Source organism: Eurosta solidaginis, chromosome 5 (assembly GCF_040869045.1).
Source record: "Eurosta solidaginis isolate ZX-2024a chromosome 5, ASM4086904v1, whole genome shotgun sequence".
Lineage (NCBI taxonomy): Eukaryota > Metazoa > Arthropoda > Insecta > Diptera > Tephritidae > Eurosta > Eurosta solidaginis.
Genome location: NC_090323.1, coordinates 12,319,301 through 12,334,234, shown reverse-complemented (window position 1 = coordinate 12,334,234; position 14,934 = coordinate 12,319,301). Strand labels below are relative to the sequence as shown.

The 14,934-nt window shown below is 36.7% G+C and overlaps 1 long non-coding RNA gene across 1 annotated transcript in view; it reads left to right on the top strand.

The window, feature by feature from the left end:
* Window positions 1-14,934, top strand: part of LOC137253842 (uncharacterized) — a 297,293-nt gene that overhangs the window by 262,321 nt on the left and 20,038 nt on the right. The window contains exon 2 of the long non-coding RNA XR_010953899.1: window positions 3,874-3,955. This is a non-coding gene — a long non-coding RNA (uncharacterized lncRNA). The remainder of the gene's footprint in view (window positions 1-3,873; window positions 3,956-14,934) is intronic.

The window sequence follows — 14,934 nt, the reverse complement described above, 5'->3', positions numbered from 1 at the left end:
ACCATAACAACAAACCGAACGTCATACGAGGAAACTCAAACAATCCTATTGGAGTAATTATAGCTGTCTTTTCAACATCAGAACTCGCAACCGGAATTTGGTAATAAGCCATAACTAAATCAGCCTTGCTGAGAACTTTTGCGCCATGAAGAAGAAAACCAAATTCATGTATGTATATGGGGAACGGGATAACGATCTGGAATTTAACCGCCCATAATCTCCACAAAGTCGCCATTCTCCATTAGGTTTTGATGGCCTACATATGCCTTGCTTTAACATAGTATCGAACTCACGCTTAACAATTTGTAGTTTCTCAGGAGATAGTCTACGAGCTTTAGAAGAAATAGGTGGGCCAGTTATACAATTTTATTTTTATTTAAAAAAAAAAGTTATTTATTATTTAATTGATGTTATGTTCTCCAAAATAATTTTCTTCTAACAACTGAAAAAATTTTCCTCAATGACAACAAATGAATTGAAATTTTCTTTTAAATCGAATAATTGTTAAAGTAGAAAATTAACAGGTAGGTATCCCACAAACTATTTGATTTCCACATCATACACATATGAGACCTTTAATCCCAAGTGATGGAAGAAAGTCTGACCACTTTTGATGTTCAGTACGTGATGGACCTTATTTAGGATTTGCCCACATATAAATAACAAGCAATTGCAAAGAAATATTGTTTTGAAAACGTATAGCAAAATGCGTTATTTCATTTCGCCAGAATATCAATAAATACGTTTCATTTCTTCTTTTGATAGAGCAAAATATGTTTGTTCAGCTAACTAAAACAAACAAAAAACAAGTAATGCTCTCTAAGTTTGTGTGTAACCGAATATTGTATACTCAGCGTGAGTTTATAATGTACAGTTCATTTCAGATAAATAGCTTTTTCGAATTTTGTTACGATGGACTTATCTTTTTTTTGAGGCTCTACAAATGTTGCCTAACGCTTGTTCGGAATCGGAGCGTGGCATCGCCCATTAAAAAATAATATCTCCGAATTTCCTCTTAGAATAAAACTCGGTAAGTGAAATATCATTGACACAAAACAATTTTTCGCTATTGTTCTAGTCTACGGTCCTTTTAAATATCTTTTATATCAAATAAGGCGTGGGTTTTAACCGATCCCGCACATTTTTCGTAGAAATATTTCTTCCTATGTATAAGGAAAATATGTGAACCTAAATTTAATACGATCCTTTAATTTTTCTTCGAGTTATGGCTACCGAAACATAAAAAATTGTTTGGTCATAAAAGGGGCGGTGCCACGCCCATTTCCAAAAATAAAATCGCGGGTTCGAATCGAGCTCAAGGCCTAACAATAATTTTTTATCATTATTATTGTTATGATAAATTTTTTCTTAATTGAAAAAATTTTTAAATTAGAATAGAAGAAAGAAAAAATGTAGACAAATGCCAAAGCTCGTTGTATAGATCCATTTCGGGAACTGCTAAATTCCTTCATCGGCAACGTTTAGGCCCCGCTGCTATAACCATTCAGCCATCACAGCGGTTTTTTGTTTGTATTCATTAATCCTACTTCTATTCTGGTTCGTGCCAATTGATATTCACAACACTGCGACATCTGTTGCAGAATGGATGTGAAAATTGGACTTGTTTGACGGCAATGCTGCCATAGTGTCATATTTTATTGACACTTTTTTCCCCGTTCTCTGGGATGTATTAACAATTTTTGTTGTTATATCGGCCTACTGATTTGTAAGATCGCGGGTTCGAATCGAGCTCAAGGCCTAACAATAATGAAGACAAACAAAAAACCGCCGTGATGGCTGAATGATTATAGCAGCGGGGCCTAAACGTTGCCGATGAAGGAATTTAGCAATTCCCGAAATGGATCTATACAACAAGCTTTGGCAGTTGTCTACATTTTTTCTTTCTTCTATTCTAATTTAAAAATAATAATAAAAAATTATTGTTAGGCCTTGAGCTCGTTTCGAACCCGCGATCTTACAAATCAGTAGGCCGATATAACAATAAAAATTGTCAAAAATTAAAATTTTTTTCCTTTTTGTTGTTATAATTTCACTTGGAAAACGAAACACCATTGATATAAAGCTCTTTTTTGCAAAAATATAGCTTATTTTATTCGTCCACGACCCTTTTAAAAACCTTATATATAAATATGGGCGTCGTCCTACACTGATTTCGTTAATTTTTCTTCGAAGCATTCTTTGGAGTAGGGCAATTTCTCTGTCGAATTTTGTTATGAAAGGTTTAATCGTTTTTGATTTATGATCAATAATATTTGTAAAATTTATTTTATCACAAGTGGACGGTGCCACGACCATTTTCAAGAACAATCAAGAGTCTTAATATTAATCCAATAATCAGGTTTTATGTGTTTTCCAAAATGTTATATATATAAAAAATGGGCATAGTTACCATCCGATTTCCCTCATTTTTAATAGTGATGGGAGATGAGCGCCAAGGAACCCATATACCAAATTGCAATATTTTATTCTCAATATTTACTCAAATTTTCGTGTGCACCGACAGATGAAGGGACGGATAGACGGCGATGACTAAATCAATTCCTTTTTTCATCCTCAGCATTTTGATATAATGAAGTCTATATTTATTTCGATTCGTTTATGCGTTACGCTACTAAAGTTAATACGCTCTGTGTGCAAAGCACGCTGAGTATATTTCAAATTCCAGAAGTCTTATTTTTTATTTACACGTCTCAAAACAGATAAATCTAATTAAGTGTAGCCATTGTACTTTTCATTAAAACTACATTCACTGTACACGTGTCAACTTAATAACACACTTTGCAAATACATATGGGCAAGTCCTCGGTAATGGACGCGCCATACGCACGCATTTCAACGTGCATAAAGGAGAACATGAGCAGCGGTCTGAGCGGATATTACAATATTTGAAGCAACAATTGTGGGTACCTTAAAAATGTAAATACATATATACAATATATAGAAGTAATTTTTTAAAGCTTGTGAAAGTATGCAAAACTTAAAGAAGCAGAAGGGGAGATTTTACATACCTTAAATGAGAAATAAAGAGCCAACGTCCGTAATTTTTCATAATCTGATATATATTTTTAAATCTCTGGATATAAGCTTAAGTACGGTTACGGACGCGACAATTTTTTCTCAATGAATTACACTATATGACATTGAAAATATATCTTTTGATATCAAGTTTTAGGTCTAGTAGAGTAAACCAAATCAGCACACCTGGAATTTTGAATACGCCCTCAAAGTCTGGGCTAAGGGCCCAAAACCCCCTTTTCATACGCGGAGACGTATGCTGGTATATAACTTTCCCTCTGTTTATTCTTCGATAAATGTGTAGATAATTCAATATAGTATAATTATTGTGCTTCTAACGATGTACAATTGTTAGTTTTATAGAAGAAATAGAACAAAAGTTCAAAATAAATCAAGAACTCACGAATATAATAAAGGACATTATATTTTGTTAGTAAATTATCCAAATTTGCAAAACCGATGAAGCCTTTCTTTTAAATTATGTTTATCTGTCCATGATAAGGGAAAAGAATAAACTATTTGATTTCCACGATATATATGACTTTAAATCCCAAGTGATAGACATTAAGTCTGGCCACTTTTGCGGTTCGTGATGGACCTTATTTTGGATTCGCCCACATATAAATAAATAAACATTTGTTTTTAAAAAGTATAGCAAAATGCGTCATTCCATTTTGCTAGAGTATGAATAAATACATTTGATCTGTTATTTTGATAGAGCAAAATATGTTTGATCAGCTAATTAAAACAAACAAAAAACAAGTAAAAGTGTCTAAGTTCGGGTGTAACCGAACATTATATACTCAGCGTCAACTTTAATTGTACATTTCATTTCAGATTTTCAGGCTTTTCTACATAACACGTGGCACCGCCCTTTTAAAAACAAATTTCTCCCCATTTCCTCGTACGATAAAACTTGGTAAGTGAAATATCATTGATACAAAACTCTTTTTCGCTAAGATATAGGGCGGTTCCAGACCCTTAAAAAAATCGAGAGTCTTAATATCAGTCCAATAATCAGGTTTTATGTGCTTTCCAAAACGTTATATATATAAAAAGTAGGCGGGGTTACCATCCGATATCCATCATTTTTAAAGGCGATGGGAGATGAGCGCCAATGAACCCATATACGAAATTGCAATATTTTATTCTCAATATTTACTCAAACTATCGTGTGCACCGACAGATGAACGGACATGACTAAATCAATTCATTTTTTATCCTCAGCATTTTTATATATGAAAGTCTATACTTATTTCGATTAGTTCCCTTATGTTACCAAAGTTGATACACTCGATGAGCAAAGCACGCTGAGTATAACAACATTGACTTTTAGTACCTCCAACTTAAATTTAGATGCATTTTTGTTATTTCAAATTCCTGGAATTTATTTTTTATTTACACGACTCAATTAGGTATAAATAGCGCCCACGCAATTAACCTCGGTGTAGTTTATTCTTTAAAATTGGTAGAACGGGTTTTAGACTAAAAAAATGAATCAAAAAAATAATTTCCTGCTGCTTATTGTCCTACTTAGCAGCATTCTAAGCTATACAAATGCGCAAAATCGCATAATGGGGGGCGTTTCTGACAGCATAGTCAGAAGCAGACACACAGTGGCTATATTTCATAAGCGTATAAGTGCGTTGGTTCTATAGTCAGTGCTAAATGTGTACTTACAGTGGCACATTGCGTACAAGATATACAAAATAACCGTATCTTGGTTAGAGCTGCTGTAACCTATTTATGGCACGATAAAGAGCAACAGCACTGTGTGGAGGAAAAAGAAGTTCATCCTAGTTATAATTCAGGAACAGGTTTTATGGATTTAGCGGTGCTTAAAGTGAGTGAATCCTTTCAAGAGACAGCGACTACACATATAATAGAACTTTGCGAGGAGCGAATACAACCGTTAAAATGGATGGAAATTAGTGGATGGGGTACGTGTAATGAAAACTATGGACATCCTTGTAATATTCTCCAAAGAAAGTTTGTGCAAATACAACAATGTTCGAATGCAACAATATCGGAAGATTTAGCAGGAACATTATTGTTTGCTCAGAATACAGAGGGTTCAAAAGATCTTTCGGTTGGAGATACAGGAGCAGGCGGAGTTTTAGACGAAAAACTTTGTGCGGTGGCACAACGTGTCATGGAAAATTCTCCAGATATATATATAGATATAACAACTCCAATTGCTCGAAATTTTATAGAACGCCAAATTCGTAGAGGATAAATAAATAATAAATAAATATATTTATCCTCTTTGCCCTAATTAACTGTGAGTGAAGTGGGCATGTTTGAGAAAGCTACTTTAAGATGGTTGCCAAAATTTGCGGTCTTATTAAATCATTTTCTCTTGATAATTTAAACAATTATATTTTGTAGTTGGCTTAGGAAATATTTTAATCGATGCTATGTAGTGTACACGTATGAATGATTATTGTTCTAACATGTCAATTTTTTTATATTTTCTTTCATTTTGCTTTTTCTTGTTTAAAATCAAAATCGATTTTATGAATTAAGTTCAGGCCAGCTAGACTAAAACTAAACAGGCTTGTATAATGCATTGAATTCCTGAATAATAATTAATAATGGGAAAATAATTTTGTTTTACTTTGGTTTGTGACATGGGAGGTTAGTGATAATAATGATAACGGGGTCTCAAAAACACCCATGAGGCCAATGGCAGGGCGGTTACAGAGGCAGCCACCAAACATTGCAACAACGGGCTGCCAGGCATAAAGGTAAGTTGAGGTAAGGTGAGGTAGGGTGTGTCGTATTGGCGAAGTGTGGCATGTAAGTGCGTTTGTTTTTTTTTTTTTTTTTGTTTGTATATTGTCTTTTTGGTTGAATATCCCCAGTGTGCAAACTTCGTGTTTGACCATTTTCTGAGGAGAGCAGTACTGTGTGATTATCATGTAGAAGAATCCACAAAGCTGAAGCTCCGGGCTTAAACGCCAGTGCCACAAGCACTACTGCTCTTTTGCCCATGAATGTGCCTATCGCACATTCAGTCAATGGATATCATAACATAGTGCGAGCACCAATTATGCAAGGGATTATTTATATCAAAATGTTGTTGGCAAGTTGATAGCTGGAAAGGCACATAGTATATAAATGTTCTTGTAGGGACATCGAAGTTTATGTGACTGATAAGGTAAGAGGAGTCTATCTCACCGATGATGAGCTTGTGAAGAAAAATTACCCCAAGTAATATTTTTCGGTTTTCCAAAGATGGCAAACTAATAAGAAGCAGCCTATTTTTGTATGGTGGTAGATGACGGTTATTATCCCAGTTAAGGCACGGAGTGCGAAAATTTAAAATTGTTTCGGAACCGACTCACTTCGCTGTATATAATTTGGATACCGCGGGCACAAGATACACAAGAAGTATTGTTGGTACTTTCTGATAGGGTTAAATATTTGGGGATTGTTTTGAACAAGAAACTGTCCTGGAGACCCAATGTGGAAGATCGGGCCAGGAAGGCCGCCGTTGCCTCGTACTGCTGCAGAGGGGCTATCGGAAAGGGATGGGGACTCTCGCCAAGAGTAGTACACTGGCTTTATGAGATGGTGGTCAAACCGATTCCGCTATATGGGGTGCTGGTCTGATGGAAAACACTGGACACGGCGAGCACCTCCAAAATGTTAGTGTGAGTGCAACGGACGGCGCTGATTGGTATCAGTGGCGCTCTGAGAACAACACCTACCTTGGCACTGAATTTCATGCTGAACACATCCAGTAGATATTGCGGGAAAGGCGGCCGCGGCCCGGTCGTTGGTCAGGCTTCGTTATATGGGTTATGGGCTTTCTGACTTCGGACACTCTAGCCTTCTTACTAATTTCGAGTTTATCCCGGACAGGGCGGACTATTGTATGTCGATGACCGCTCCCTATGCAACCTTCACCCCAGTCGTTCCCCCGAGGGAGGAGTGGGAAAGAGGAATTATCTGGGGCATGGGACCGGTTAACTTGTTCACGTATGGGTCGAAGCTGGATGGAAAGGTTGGTGGGGGGTCTTTTGTCAAGAGCTAAATTTAAGCCGCAAGTTTCAGTTGGTTGATCACTGCAGTGTATTCCAAGCGGAAGTTGCTGCGATTAAGGATGCCGTGGATGGAATACTATCCAGTGCAACTACGGTTAGGGAATTTAAGATCTACTCTGACAGCCAAGCGGCTATCAAGGCCTTGAGCTCAACTACAGTGCGATCGAGGGTGGTCTGGGAGTGCCTGACCTCGCTTGCGATTGCATCGTATTATTTTACAATTAAGATTATCTGGGTCCCGGGCCATAATGATATCCCGGGTAACTGTCAATCCGATCTCTTAGCCCGCATCGGTACAACTGAACCGGATGAACATAGCTGTAGGGATTTCGGGATTCCGCTGGCCACCTGTGGATTGCTCCTCCATAGCTGGGCCTCGAGTCAGCTCAGCAAACGTTGGGTGGACACCACGTGTTGCAGGGTAGCAAGATCTTTCTGGCCGAAAGTGGATGGCAGGAGGTCTGCTGAAATAATTGGGTTCACTAAGGCTCACCTATCAATTGTCATTGGGGTTTTAACAGGGCACTGTCCGATGAGTATCCATGCGATACGTCTCAATATACTGGAAACTCCATCCTGCTGCAGCTGTATGGATGACGATGAGGTGGAATCACCAAATCACTTTATGCTTGATTGCCCAGCTTTTGCCAGAACTATTCGAAAGTACTTTGGTCGCGAGTCACTTGGATCTCCCGAGGATTTATCCAAAGTTGAGATCGGTATCATTCGGAGCTTTATCGTTGCTACTCAACGATTCTCTTAGTAGCTAGATCTAAGTCACCGTTATTTTGGTGTATGTGGTATCACAACGGACCTTCGTGTTGTCCAAGTGAGCTATCCTTATCAGGGCAGCTACCACCTAACCTAACCTAACCTATCGATTGCAGGATCGGGTTCGTCATCTCTGAGCGTGCTATTTTACGTATAAGATGTCAAAATTGACTTCACATGATGAAATGTCATCAGCTTGCATTTAGAACAGTTTAGGTATAGTAAATTCGCTGTACACCAGCACTGAAAAGAGTCCAAGTCGGCCTGCACGAGATGGAAATATAACTCAGAGGATAGGTATGCATAGCAGAGTTTAACATCATCCGCATACATACGAATTCTAAGATAATTTCTAGTAAATCATATATGAACAGGGTAAAAAGCAATGGACCCAAATGACTATCCTCAGGATCCCCGGACGTTACATTAAACTTCTTAGAAAGGCAATTGTTGAACAAAATTAGTTGGGCCCTGTTGGCGAGATAATTTTCAAGCGAGAGAACTAAGTGCTTCGGAAACCCAAGAAAATCAAGTTTAACAAATAAGGAAGGCTAAGTTCGGGTGTAACCGAACATTTCATACTCAGATGAGAGCTTTGGAGATAAAATAAGGGAAAATCACCATTTAGCAAAATGAACCTAAGGTAACCCTGGTATCTGTTTGTATGACATGGGTTTCAAATGGAAGGTATTAAAGAGTATTTTGAAAGGGAGTGGGCCATAGTTCTATAGGTGGACGCCATTTCAAGATATCGCCATAAATGTGGACCAAGCGTAACTCTAGAATGTGTTTACACGATATGGGTATCAAATTAAAGGTGCTAATGAGGGTTTTAAAATTGAATGGCCCTTAGTTGTATATGTGATGGCGTTTTCGAGATGTCGACCAAAATGTGGACCAGGGTGACCCAGAACATCATCTGTCGGGTACCGCTAATTTATTTGTGTATGTAATACTACGAACAGTATTCCTGCCAAGATTCCAAGGGCGTTTGATTTCGCCCTGCAGAACTTTTTCATTTTCTTCTACTTAATATGGTAGGTGTCACACCCATTTTATAAAGTTTTTTCCAAAGATATATTTTGTATCAAAAAACCAATCCAATCGCCATGTTTCATCGCTTTATCCGTCTTTGGTATAGAATTGTGGCATTTTTTTCATTTTTCGGAATTTTCGATATCGAAAAAGTGGGCGTGGTCATAGTCGGATTTCGCCCATTTTTAATACCAAAATAAAGTGAGTTCAAATAAGAACGGGAACTAAGTTTAGTAAAGATATATCTATTTTTGCTCAAGTTATCGTCTTAACGGCCGAGCGGAAAGGAAGACGGTCGACTATGTATAAAAACTGGGCGTGGCTTCAACCGATTTCAGTCATTTTCACAGAAAACAGTTACCGTCATAGAATCTAAGCACCTACCAAATTTCGCAAGGATTGGTAAATTTTTGTTCGACTTATGGCCTTAAAAGTATTCTAGACGAATTAAATGAAATGGGCGGAGCCACGCCCATTTTGAAATTTTCTTTTATTTTTGTATTTTGTTGCACCATATCATTACTGGAGTTGAGTGTTCACATAATTTACTTATATACAGTAACGATATTAACTTTTTTGTTAAAATTTGACTTTAAAAAACGACTGCGAAATTACACCTTGCAAAACTTTTAAATGAACTTCTTTTAAAAGTGGGCGGTGCCACGCCCATTCTCCAAAATTTTACTAATTTTCTATTTTGCATCATAAGGTCAACGCACCTACCAAGTTTCATCGCTTTATCCGTCTTCCGTTATCCGTTTTCGAAATTTTCGATATCGAAAATGTCGGCGTGGTTGTAGTCCGATTGCGTTCATTTCAAATAGCTATCTGCGCCCAGGAACCTATGTACCAAATTTCATCAAGATACCTCAAAATTTCCTCAATTTATCGTGTTTACGGACGGACGGACATGGCTAAATGAATTTCTTCGGCCAGATCATTTTGATATACAGAAGTCTATATCTATCTCGATTATTTTATGCCGTTACGGATTACCGTTATGCGAACAAAGTTAATATACACTGTGAGCTCTGCTCAGCTGAGTATTAAAATACTCATATTTGTGGTCCGATATGGCTCATATTTCGAACAAATATTACATACAGTGGCGGCCACCGTGGTGTGATGGTAGCGTGCTCCGCCTACCACACCGTATGCCTAGGGTTCACACCCCGGGCAAAGCAACATCAAAATTTTAGAAATAAGGTTTTTCAATTAGAAGAAAATTTTTCTAAGCGGGGTCGCCCCTCGGCAGTGTTTGGCAAGCGCTCCGGGTGTATTTCTGCCATGAAAAGCTCTCAGTGAAAACTCATCTGCCTTGCATATGCCGTTCGGAGTCGGCAAAAAATATGTAGGTCCAGTCAGGCCAATTTGTAGGGAAAATCAAGAGGAGCACGACACAAATTGGAAGAGAAGCTCGGCCTTAGATATCTTCATTTATTTTTTTTATTTTTATTACATACAGTCCGGTAGAAATGACATCAAAATACTTTGGAGTTCAGGGAGGGACAAGCATACGTGGCGCCGAGTCGAGTAAAGTCTTTGGAAGGATTATGTATTGAGGACTTAGATTGTAACAAATAATCAATAAAGAGTACTTGTAATAATGGGTCACTAAATGAACTAAATAGAATGAGAAATAATAGGCAATTAAATAAAGACTAAAAACTTGAAAATAAAATAATTAAAAAAAAAAAAAATTTAGATCGAACGAGCTTAAAAATACACAAAAAAGTTTACAAATCGACGGAACCCAATATAAAATTTTTAAGTTAATCTGTTTTATTGAAAACAATACCCACATGAAAAAATAATGATACTAAAAGCTAGAAAATAATTAGGTAGGTCCTAGGTGCTACTCATCACACTCCTCATCAATCTAGGGCCTTGATCAGACAATTAAATAAAAGCGTTGGGCGCGTGAAATTTCTAAAGATGTTAGGCGTAGCACAATGTGATTAAGGATCAGTTGGTCTTACTTTTGACTATCAATAGAAGTTTGATACGTCCAATACTTTTATTTAATTGTCTGATCAACACCCTAGATTGATGAGGAGTGTGATGACTATTACCTAGGACCTACCTAATTATTTTCTAGCTTTTAGTATTATTATTTTTTCATGTGGGTATTGTGTTCAATAAAACCGTTTAACTTAAATTTTTTTTTTAATTTTTTTATTCTGTACAGTCATAATATTTATTTGAAGGATACCGTTGTGTGTAAGGTTTATAGCTCCTATAAAGTAAAACTTACGTAAGGAATTATTATAAGCCATAAGGTAGAATATAACAACTTTATTATATGACTTATGTACCAAAAAACAGTGCTTACTTACATAAGGCCTGATTAAGGGAAAATACTTGATGTATTTGGACATTCTATATAAGACTTATATATATTATACATAAGCTGTTATAATAACGAGGTTGAATAAGGTTTGGTGTACCATAGTATAACCTTATTATAAGTTTTAAAATTCCTTAACTCATATTCACAATAACATATTTCAAAACTTTATTTAACGGGGGGTCACTCATCAGCAGTGGTTCGGCCAGCCCAGATAGTGTTATGAAAATATTCACTCTAATAACTCATTTTCCATATATCGTTTGGAGTTGGTGTAAAACATATACCAAAATCTCGAAAAAGAGGTTTTTAGACAGTGTGAAATGTAAAGTTTACATCTTTCGTGGGTTTTTTAAAAGGACAAAGGTATATTTCCTTATTGAAAATAGTTTTATCGGCGTTCTTATTTAGCAAATAAAACACCATTTATTTCAAACATATTACGAACACTTATAGACTATAGTGGAGTTTTATTTGTCATGCATCCCTTAAACGGTTTAAAAACTAAAATTATTTCGGGGAAAACTCAGGCTTTACCTTATGATGATGATTGGTTGTCCTCCTGTTGAAACCCTACTGGGTACCTCATTTTATTACCTTTATATTAAGGCGCTTTCAGGTTTGTCCCCTCATTTCCATACGAATTTTTGACCCACGGAAAAGTCTTTTTCGGTAACTTCCCGTTGAGCTAGACACCTGATACTTACAGCATAGTTCAGATCTGGGAGACACTACAATGCAAGTGAAAAAAAAAAATCCGCTAGGTGGCGCACGGATCGAGATATACAGAAAATTAGTTTTAAAATGGAAATTTTGCGATCGACTTTTAACTAACTTCTCGGTGATCCAGAGACTTGAAACTTAGCACATAGTTTGCGAGTCGATGGTACTACAATTCGTGGAAAACAAAATGCCGCCAGGTGGCAGACGAATCGAGATAAACGAAAATCCCTGAAAAAACGCAGGGAATCTTGCGATCGATTTTTAAGTAACTTCCCGGTGAGCTAGAGACCTGAAACTTGGGCCGTGAGTCAGAACCCGGTGACAATGCAATATTTGATCAAAAAAAGGTGGGCGCGTGAATCGAGATATTAAGAAAATTAACTTTGATTTGGGAATTTTTCAATCCATTTCTAACTAACTTCCCGGTGACCTAGAGACTTGAAACTTGGCACACAGTTCGAGGCTTGGTGACGATATAATCTACAGAAAACAAAATTCCGCTAGGTGGCGCGCTAGGTGAGATAACTACAAATCCTTGAAAAACGAGGGGAATCTTGCAATCGATTTTTTAGTAACTTCCCGTTGAGCTGGAGATATGAAACTTGAGCCGTGAGTCAGAACCCAATATTCCAAACGCCTTCATGTAGGCAGCACTAAAAAAGTGAAAATAAAAAGATGATAAAAAAATTTTAAGGACTACCTTTATATAAATGGACCAAAAATAGAAGGCAATTTTTCCTTTAATATAGACAGAATCTTGTTGAATTTTGACTAAAAAACGTTAACAATAGCTCGTGTAAAAGAATTTTGGAATTTAAAACTGTAAAGGTGGAGCGCAATCTTTCAATTTAAGGCAAACCATGTACTTGGGATTAACTAATTGATTATTTAAAATTTAAGCACGCGCTCTACCTTTATAATTTTAAATCCCAAAATTCTTTTACACGAGCTATTGTTAAAGTTTTTTAGTCAAAATTCAACAAAATTCTGTCTATATTAAAGGAAAAATTGCCATCTATTTTTGGTCCATTTATATAAAGGTAATCCTTAACATTTTTTTATCATCTTTTTATACTCAGTTGAGCAGAGCTCACAGAGTATATTAACTTTGATTGCATAACGGTTGGTTGTACAGGTATAAAGGAATCGAGATAGATATAGACTTCCATATATCAAAATCATCAGTATCGAAAAAAAATTCGATTGAGCCATGTCCGTCCGTCCGTCCGTCCGTCTGTCCGTTAACACGATAACTTGAGTAAATTTTGAGGTATCTTGATGAAATTTGGTACGTAGGTTCCTGGGCACTCATCTCAGATCGCTATTTAAAATGAACGATATCGGACAATAACCACGCCCACTTTTTCGATATCGAAAATTTCGAAAAACCGAAAAAGTGCGATAATTCATTACAAAATACGCATTAAGCGATGAAATTTGGTAGGTGAGTTGAGCTTATGACGCAGAATAGAAAACTAGTAAAATTTTGGACAATGGACGTGGCACCGCACACTTTTAAATGAAGGTAATTTAGAAGTTTTGCAAGCTGTAATTTGGCAGTCGTTGATGATATCATGATGAAATTTGGCAGGAACGTTACTCTTATTACTTTATGTCTGCTTAATAAAAATTAGCAAAATCGGAGAACGACCACGCCCACTTTTGAAAAAAATTTTTTTTAAATTCAAATTTTAAAAGAAAAGTTAATATCTTTACAGCATATAAGTAAATTATGCCAACATTCAACTCCAGTAATAATATGGTGCTAAAAAATACAAAAATAAAAGAAAATTTCAAAATGGGCGTGGCTTCGCCCTTTTTCATTTAATTTGTCTAGGATGCTTGTAATGCCATAAGTCGAAGAAAAATTAACCAATCCTTGTGAAATTTGGTAGAGGCTTAGCTCCTAGGACGATAACTGTTTTCTGTGAAAAAGGGCGAAATCGGTTGAAGCCACGCCCAGTTTTTATACACAGTCGACGGTCTGTCCTTCCGCTCGGCCGTTAACACGATAACTTGAACAAAAAACCAAATTATCTCTACTAAACTCAGTTCACGTACTTATCTGAACTCACTTTATATTGGTATAAAAAATGGCCGAAATCCGACTATGACCACGCCCACTTTTTCGATATCGAAAATTACGAAAAATGAAAAAAATGCCATAATTATATACCAAATACGAAAAAATGGATGAAACATGGTAATTGCATTGGTCTATTGACGCAAAATATAACTTTAGAAAAAAACTTGGTAAAATGGGTGTGACACCTACCATATTAAGTAGAAGAAAATGAAAAAGTTTTGCAGGGCGAAATCAAAAGCCCTTGGAATCTTAGAAGGAATATTGTACGTGGTATTACATATATAAATAAACTAGCGGTACCCGACAGATGATGTTCTGGATCACCCTGGTCCACATTTTGGTAGATATCTCGAAAACGTCTTCACATATACAACTAAGGGCCACTCCCTTTTAAAACGCTCATTAATACCTTTAATTTGATACCCATATCGTACAAACACATTCTAGAGTCACCCCTGGTCCACGTTTATGGCGATATCTCGAAAAGGTGTTCACATATAGAACTAAGGCCCACTCCTTTTTAAAATACTCATTAACACCTTTCATTTGATACCCATATCGTACAAACAAATTCTAGAGTCACCCCTGGTCCACCTTTATGTCGATATCTCGAAAAGGCGTCCACCTATAGAACTAAGGCCCACGCCTTTTTAAAATACTCATTAACACCTTTCATTTGATACCCATATTGTACAAACGCATTCTAGAGTCACCCCTGGTCCACGTTTATGGCGATATCCCGAAAAGGCGTCCACCCATAGAACAAAGGCCCACTCCCTTTTAAAAAACTTATTGCACTTTTCGTTTGACTCCCATATTGTACAAACGCATTCTAGAGTCAACCCAGGTCCACTTTTATAACGATATTCCGAAAAGGCGTCCACCTA